This window comes from Urocampus carinirostris, chromosome 5 (genome assembly GCF_059441175.1).
Source record: "Urocampus carinirostris isolate Australia breed hairy pipefish chromosome 5, RoL_Ucar_1.0, whole genome shotgun sequence".
Lineage (NCBI taxonomy): Eukaryota > Metazoa > Chordata > Actinopteri > Syngnathiformes > Syngnathidae > Urocampus > Urocampus carinirostris.
In genome coordinates this window covers 8097214-8105298 of record NC_142353.1, presented here as the reverse complement: position 1 = coordinate 8105298, position 8085 = coordinate 8097214, and the positions used below count along the sequence as shown (strand labels likewise).

Below are 8085 nucleotides of genomic sequence, written 5' to 3'. Positions count from 1 at the left end.
CTTTTACATTTTCACTCTTGTAAACTCAACTGTACACACTCTTATCTTTGTTATACAATATCCAAAAGTAGAACTAAGGAAGAATTTATCATGAGCTGACTTGGCGAAAAGGTGTTTGCGGTTCAAGGAGCAGTGGCAAATTGCTTGCAAGTTATATTATTACTTTTTTGACACTGTAAATCAAAAAATGTTCCCTACATCTGACCCACTTCGGAAGAACAATGAATTGAAAATTGTTTTCTGCATCTGACCTATTTCTGATGAACAGTGGCCCTCACTTTCTGGCAGGATCAAACATTTTAAGTGTACAGTACAGCAGAACACCTTATTCAGCTTTTGTTTTGGACTGGTCTTTAGTGTCATTAATGGGTTTAAATCAGGGATGTCAAATTCAGTTTTACTCTGAGGTCAGATCAAGTCTTTCTGTTGTCGTGCAAGCCAGATCAGAATAAAATAATTCAAAAGAATTTATACTAAAAAATGTTAGCTTGTTTTTTAGTATTATACTTCATCATTCATCTTACCTTGGTAGCCCACCCTACATATTATGATCACGGATGACAAGGGAACTTTTATAAACATAGCGCATTTCTTCACTAACAATAGGAAAAAATGTTTTCATGTTTAGCATTGAATGCGCTAACTGGTTTACTTTAATTCTTTTACACCTGAACCTGCTTACCACGCTATAAAAACTCAAGTGGGAGCTGTGAAAAAGTCCCCGATGTCCTGTCCCCCTTCGGTGCCATCGGAGTCTCGCCACTCTTGGAACCTAAACCCAGTCGCTGAGTACGCAACATCTTCTCTGATACTTTAGCACAGGGCGAGGCTTTATTGTTTCTCGATGGACACAGCATGTTGCAAATGTCTATTTCCTGGTACTAACTCATTTAGTCAGCATGCTGGATGTCAGCTTTTTTACACATTTACTTCCCTCTAGCGACCGAAGGGCGGACTCTGTACTAGTCTGTCGTGGTGAAGAAGGAGCTGACCTAAAAGGCAAAGGATGGATGGATAGATAGATAGATAGATAGATAGATAGATAGATAGATAGATAGATAGATAGATAGATAGATAGATAGATAGATAGATAGATAGATAGATAGATAGATAGATAGATAGATAGATAGATAGATAGATAGATAGATAGATAGATAGATAGATAGATAGATAGATAGATAGATAGATAGATAGATAGATAGATAGATAGATAGATAGATAGATAGATAGATAGATAGATAGATAGATAGATAGATAGATAGATAGATAGATAGATAGATAGATGGATAGATGGATAGATGGATGGATGGATGGATGGATGGATGGATGGATGGATGGATAGATGGATGGATAGATGGATAGATGGATGGGAAAGTTTGTAGGGCAGTTCATCTGGTGTTTTTTCTACCATTCAAGCAGAAACAGTGATGGTGTGACCCATCATCCGGCCTGCAATCCCTATCTCTCAAGTAAAGATGCAGGCCAAGACAGACTCTGCTGCTGACTCCTAATTATCTGCTGTGCAGTCTGACAGGCAGGTCGGTAATAACTGTCACATCAGATAAATGGCACTTTCTCTTAGGCCTCCTGCTGTCAAGAAGATTTGGTCCATTTACACTAAGGCTATTACTAATCTGTGGATGTGAGGGGAGATTGGACAGTGTAAAAAGACTTTGTGGCCAATTTTAATGGCTTGAATATAGAAACTATTCTGCAGGTTAGCATAATGCTCAAATCTTCAGAGTGTCTTCTAATGATAAGGAAGAAACACATAGAAGATTAAGACAAAATAGTAAGCTAATGTAATATGAGATTGCTGCACTAAATAAAACATTCAATAAGGGTATTGAACTGTGTTGAAACTCCACAATTTGTTCAGATCTTCCACAGGCCATTAAATCAGAATTGGTCAAAGGCTTAATTGTTTTGATCTAAATAATCATTTTCATATTTATAATCATCATCATAATAATCATTATCAAATGTTATGATGATGCATGTTCTAAAAATGTCTTTGTGAGAATAATACAACACTGGCCTTAGTTCTGATGGAATAATAATATTGCATATGTGAGTGACTTTCTTTTCGAATGGGCATTGATTGCACGATCATTAATCATTTAGTTGATAATCAATAGCCCACATTTGTAATAAACACACGTTGCAATTACTTCTTTGTAACAGCAGATGGCAACGCATCCTCGCTAAGCATTTATGTGAAAAGGGATTTTATTAGGTCACTATGCAGTGATGCTTTCAAGTATGTGTGACAAAACTTATGATCAGCATCATTCATACGAATAGACAGGATATTGGTGTTTTGCAACAGTTATCAGTCAGTACATATATGAATTATATGGAAGTGAATACACATTGATAATAGAATAATACAATTTGAGAGGAATCAGACATAAGTATATAAATGTCAGCATTTGTAAAGCTTTTTTTTTTCTTATTTTTTTTCTTTTAATGTGGAATGGAATGGAATGTATTTTTTTTCTTTTTCACGTTCTTTTTCCCACGTTTTATCACCATTTTATACTGAATACTGAGCGTATCCCTTTTGGTCAGCTCAAAGATTAAACTAAAGTAGGATTCAAAATACTGGTTGACTTAACAATATTGAAGACGTTTTGAAGCATTAAAACATGTTTTTAAAACACAGAAGTAAAAAAAAAAAAAAAAGCAAATGTTGACAGTTGACACAATTTATTTACTGTCACCCAGCTAACATCACTCGGCAATAGAGTTGCAAAACCCCTGTCAATTATTTGGGAGTGACCTTTATTGTGTAGCAATAAAGAAATTTACCCCCCATAGGGTTGTTTTGGGGTAAGTTTTGAACCTATAATAAATATGGTGATGACTATTGAGTTTGGGGCTCTATTGTAATGATTAGGACGTTTTGAAAACCAATTGCATGAACCTCTACCAATCAGATTTTCCAATAGTAACGAGAGGGGCGGGTACAATCAATTTCGTCAATGTTGTGCCAAGGTCAAGTTTGGTTCAAAAACTTTAACATTCGTCGGCTGAGAAATTGTGAGTTTTTAAAATGTTTTGTTCCATTTTATTGACAATAACATTACTTCACTGACAAGCAGAAATTGTTCAGATTCTAAAGCAAATGCAAGTCGCAGGTGCAAAATTCAGCAAACGCGCCAGGGCCTCGTGTCTTACAAATGCTAAATTAGCTTACTTAGCTACGGGCCAATGAATATATGATATAATATTTGAAACAAGTTAGGATTGTATGTATGAGCTCGTTATAATTAACATTATAAAGCAGAAATTGCATGTTTGTTTTTTTTTATCACGCAGAAATACTTGGCGCGGCTTGAAGTTGGCCTACAGATAAACAGTCGGATTATACAAAATTTAATGAATTGCTTTGTTTTTCACACCAGTGTAGTTACCCAATTTAAAGTGTAGTCTAAATCTTCATTAGACTTCCCTTTTCATCATACTGGCGTTGAGGCAACCCCTATCCATGTTCCGCTTCACAATTGCTGCCAAAGGCTCGCGTAATTGCAGGTGAACAGATAAGTTGTCCATGTACCTTTTTAGTCCGTAGTGTCTTCATTGTGCTTGTTTTTATTTCAGACTTCAGCGTTCCATCAAGGGCAGGTGGGAAAGGGAATTTATGCCTATGGCCTTTTCTTTCTAGTACATCATTTTATGTTCATTTACCGGTAATAAATGCATTTGACCGTCGTGACATGCAGATACATACATATGCATACCTGTCAACCTCCACGGTTCCATGCCCTTACAAACATTCGTATTTTCCCTTACAAAATACAAAATAATCTTACACCATATTTTTTTTCAAACGTTTTTATTTATGTAGTTTAACATGTTATGTTGTACATGTGTTTCGTTATATCATATATATTGTTAATTAACATTTTGTTGTGAGATACTGAGTTGAGCGACATTAATGAGGTTTATTATAAAAAAAAGTTCAAAAATTAAGTAGCTTGGACATTCATTGCAGAAGGAAACAATACATGCAAATATAATTAAGTAGAATTTTCTTATTCAAATTATGAATTTATTTTCTGCACTAAATTATCGTTGGTAATATATTGACTAAAGTGATAACCACAAACCTGTCTTTTTTTCATTTTCTCCTTTTTTTCTTAACTTGTTTATACAACATCATAATTTGTAATATAATGCATCAAAGCAAGTGAGCCGTTTGAGAGCCGGCTCTCTGTTATGAGTTGAAAAAGCAGATTCTCTAAAAAGAGACGGACTTCCTTTCACTACACAACTACCACGGAATGATGCATGATTGGAAATCCCCAGGCGGCAGACGCATGCGCACAGTAGCATCAAACCGCTCGCTTCGTTTGCAACAGTACAATACAGAGATAGAGGCTGCCGCGGCGAACTCGTTTGACTTGATTGATTTGCCGTTTCGTGATAGTCGGTGTATACCGGATGGTACTCATAATTGACAAATTTGTGTTTTTCCGTACGGATTTTCTTGTACGTCGTACATGTCTTAAAATGCATAATAAACGTACTTTGTACAGCAAAAACATACAGGTTGACAGGTATGCATATGATGTACATTTTCATGTTTTTTTTGTATTTCCAATCACAGAGAGAGCATATAAAATTAAACTGCTTTGGAGCTCAAACTTCACCCGTGTTGTGAAAACACGTAGATGTTCACAATGACAGTGTGCTGTGATTTATATGTTATTGTATTTGGGAGCCAACAACATACTAAGTACATTATTTTGGCGTATTTACCCCCGTTATAATGCATAATCTTTTCAATATCATAAACCTAGTTTATTCTAATGCGTTTTTCGTCATTTTGGTATTTTTCTCCTCAGTGCTTCTGGAGTCAATTGTATGCAAATTTGAAAAAATAATTGAGTGTTGACGCTGTGGCCGCCAAAGACCTAAAATAGTGATTTGCGAGCAAATAAGGTTTTTGGATAAACTGTTACTGTATTGTCAAAAAAAAACGGCATGTGATTAAAATACATTTGTCACTACTCATTCACCTAGAAATTTTATGTGTAAACAGTTCTTTGTTTTTTCTTTACAGTCACTTTTAGGCTTTTACTGTCCTAAGGGGTTATATATGAATTAAATAAAAACTGGTATATATGGTATAGACTGACAAATGACCTGACTTTTCACCTGCAAAAAGGGTGGGACGAAAAAGTTGAATCATGTATGTAGTCATTTCTTTTTGGCGATTTTAAAATTTGAAGTTTCTCCACAGAATCGATTTTTATGAAGGCAATAGGGCTGGCGCGAATGACATATTTATCTAATCGCAAATGTGAAAAGTATTTGCAGACTTTTTTCTTTCAAACCTCCTCCCCCTTTGTGACTGTCACCCATGACTGAAATGTCGGAAATGACGTCAACGTGTAGAGCAGAGGTCGGGAACCTATGGCTCGCGAGACATATATGGCTCTTTCTATGAGTACCTGTGGCTCAGAGACAAATTTTATTGCATGCAAATTTTCTCCATCTCGTTGAATGCTTGAGCCATTAATCCTGTTCAGATACACGCAAAGCCAACCAAAGCTGAATTGCTATGCAGTACTTCGCAAAATATATAGGGCACGTTTTTCACTACAATTTACAGTCAAGGTGTCACAAAAACAAAACAAAACCTCGTTTTGGCTGTACAACACTAAAGAATCCTTTATATACAGTAAAAGCTCACTATATAATCTGTGTTCAGTGTTTAGATACCTTATGATGAATCCACGGAAAAAAATGTAAAAACGCCAAAACAACGGAAACAAACTTAATGTTATTTGATTGGGTGAGTGGGAAGGATGGGTGGAGCTATGCAAAACGTGCAAGCACTCCCTCCCATCTCTCGCCCTACGCTGCGCCAAAGGCAAGCACATCAGGCTCCCTGTTTGCTGAATGTTGTGAGATTTTTACAAAATAACTGCTTGCATCTGGTTTTGAAACCAATATGCATGAAAAAAAGGGTCAAAATGAGTTTAACCGATCTTGAGTAATTGCAAGAAAGAGACAAGTTTAAAGTGGTATGTTTGTTGATTTTGGGACATGGGCTCTGACATTCTCTTTTCATATTTTTTTATCAAATCATCAAAAATAAATGTGCTGAAGACTAACCTTCTGGGGCGCGGGTTTAGCAATTTAGTAAATTTGTCTCATAATATATGGTGTGGCTCTTTCCCAAAACAAAATTAATGTCACGAGACGTGGTGGCGTGGAAGGTGACCGGACCAGAACGGAGGCAGGAGGCATGAAGGGAGAACTCAAATGCGTTGACGATCCATAGGTTTTATTTAATAAAATAAAAGTCGCCCAATACTCCGAGGCAAAACAGAACAATACAGAGTTCCTCCGGCACGAACTCAACAGGACAAGGCATAACAGACTAAAACAGGACAAGCATAACAGACCGGGATTGTGTATAAGAGTAATGAACCAGCACCCGCCAAACCCAAAATCCAGCCTTAAATAGCAGAACAGCAATCAGCTGATCTGCTTCAGCTTGAGTTTGGGGCGTGGCATACTGGTCGTCATGGCGACCGTGACAGAGCCCCCCTCTTAAGGGACAGCTCCCGAGGTCCCAAAAAAGAAAAAATTACTACCTCGCGCCCCGGAATGTTGACGATCGCGATTGGGGCAACCCTGCTCCCTCCTCCGAACACGCAGGAACGGGGAGAGGCAGGCGCCATCTGCGTCGGGCGGATCGGAATCGGCGCTCGGCAGGGGGGGTCTGGTGGCCAACTGGACAGGGGATGACAGACAGGCAGAACCGACGAGAACAGGACAGGCAAAGGCAGAACCGACGAGAACAGGACAGATAAACAGGACAGGCAAAATCAGAACAGGTAAACAGGACAGGCAAAATCAGAACAGGTAAACAGGACAGGCCTCTACAGAAGAGTCGCACTCAGGACAGGCCTCTACAGAAGAGTCGCACTCAGGACAGGCCTCTACAGAAGAGTCGCACCCAGGTCAGGCCGATGCAGAGGAGTCGTACTCAGGTCAGGCCGATGCAGAAGAGTCGTACTCAGGTCAGGCCGATGCAGAAGAGTCGCACTCAGGTCAGGCCGATGCAGAAGAGTCGCACTCAGGTCAGGCCGATGCAGAAGAGTCGCACTCAGGTCAGGCCGATGCAGAAGAGTCGCACTCAGGTCAGGCCGATGCAGAAGAGTCGCACTCTGGGGGTTCGGGTTCAGAAGAGTCGCACTCTGGGGGTTCGGGTTCAGAAGAGTCAGACTCTGGGGGTTCGGGTTCAGAAGAGTCAGACTCTGGGGGTTCGGGTTCAGAAGAGTCAGACTCTGGGGGTTCGGGTTCAGAAGAGTCAGACTCTGGGGGTTCGGGTTCAGAAGAGTCAGACTCTGGGGGTTCGGGTTCAGAAGAGTCAGACTCTGGGGGTTCGGGTTCAGAAGAGTCAGACTCTGGGGGTTCGGGTTCAGAAGAGTCAGACTCTGGGGGTTCGGGTTCAGAAGAGTCAGACTCTGGGGGTTCGGGTTCAGAGTGGCGATTCAGACAGGACAGGCGGAATCAGAACAGGCAAGACATGAGAGGGTCAAAATCAAAACAGACAAGACATGAGAGAGTCAAAATCAAAACAGACAAGACATGAGAGAGTCAAAATCAGAACAGACAAGACATAAGAGAGTCAAAATCAGAACAGACAAGACATAAGAGAGTCAAAATCAGAACAGACAAGACATGAGAGAGTCAAAATCAGAACAGACAAAACAGGAGGAGCGGAGTCGGACTGGCAGGCAGCGGAGTCGGAGTCGGCCCGACGGGCAGCGGAGTCGGAGTCGGCCCGACGGGCAGCGGAGTCGGAGTCGGCCCGACGGGCAGCAGAGTCGGAGTCGGGCTGGCACGCAGGGGAGACGGAATAGCAGGCAATCGGCACGGGAGTCGGGCAGGCAGGCATGAGAGTTGAACAGGCAGGCGTCAATTCTTCCCGGGACCCCATTCGAGGCACAGCAAGGGCCACGACGGGCGGGGCCGTGGTTCGAACGGGCAGGGAAGGCCAACTCAGTAGGCGCCTGCCGAACTGCGCTCTCCAGCTCTCCCCAAGTCGCGCTGGGATCGTTC

At 40.6% G+C, this 8085-nt stretch overlaps 1 protein-coding gene across 6 annotated transcripts in view; it reads left to right on the top strand.

Annotated features, from left to right (window-relative positions):
- The first annotated feature begins 2918 nt into the window (after window positions 1–2918).
- piwil2 (piwi-like RNA-mediated gene silencing 2) overlaps window positions 2919–8085 on the top strand; it is a 30247-nt gene continuing 25080 nt past the window's right edge. For 4 of the 6 annotated variants that reach the window (XM_088335566.1, XM_088335565.1, XM_088335567.1 and 1 more), the window contains exon 1: window positions 2919–3042. The gene's annotated coding sequence lies outside the window, so the exon portion shown is untranslated. Of the gene's footprint in view, window positions 3043–3608; window positions 3628–8085 lie in introns of those variants that run through there. The other 2 variants (XM_088335563.1, XM_088335564.1) reach the window with 2 other exon arrangements.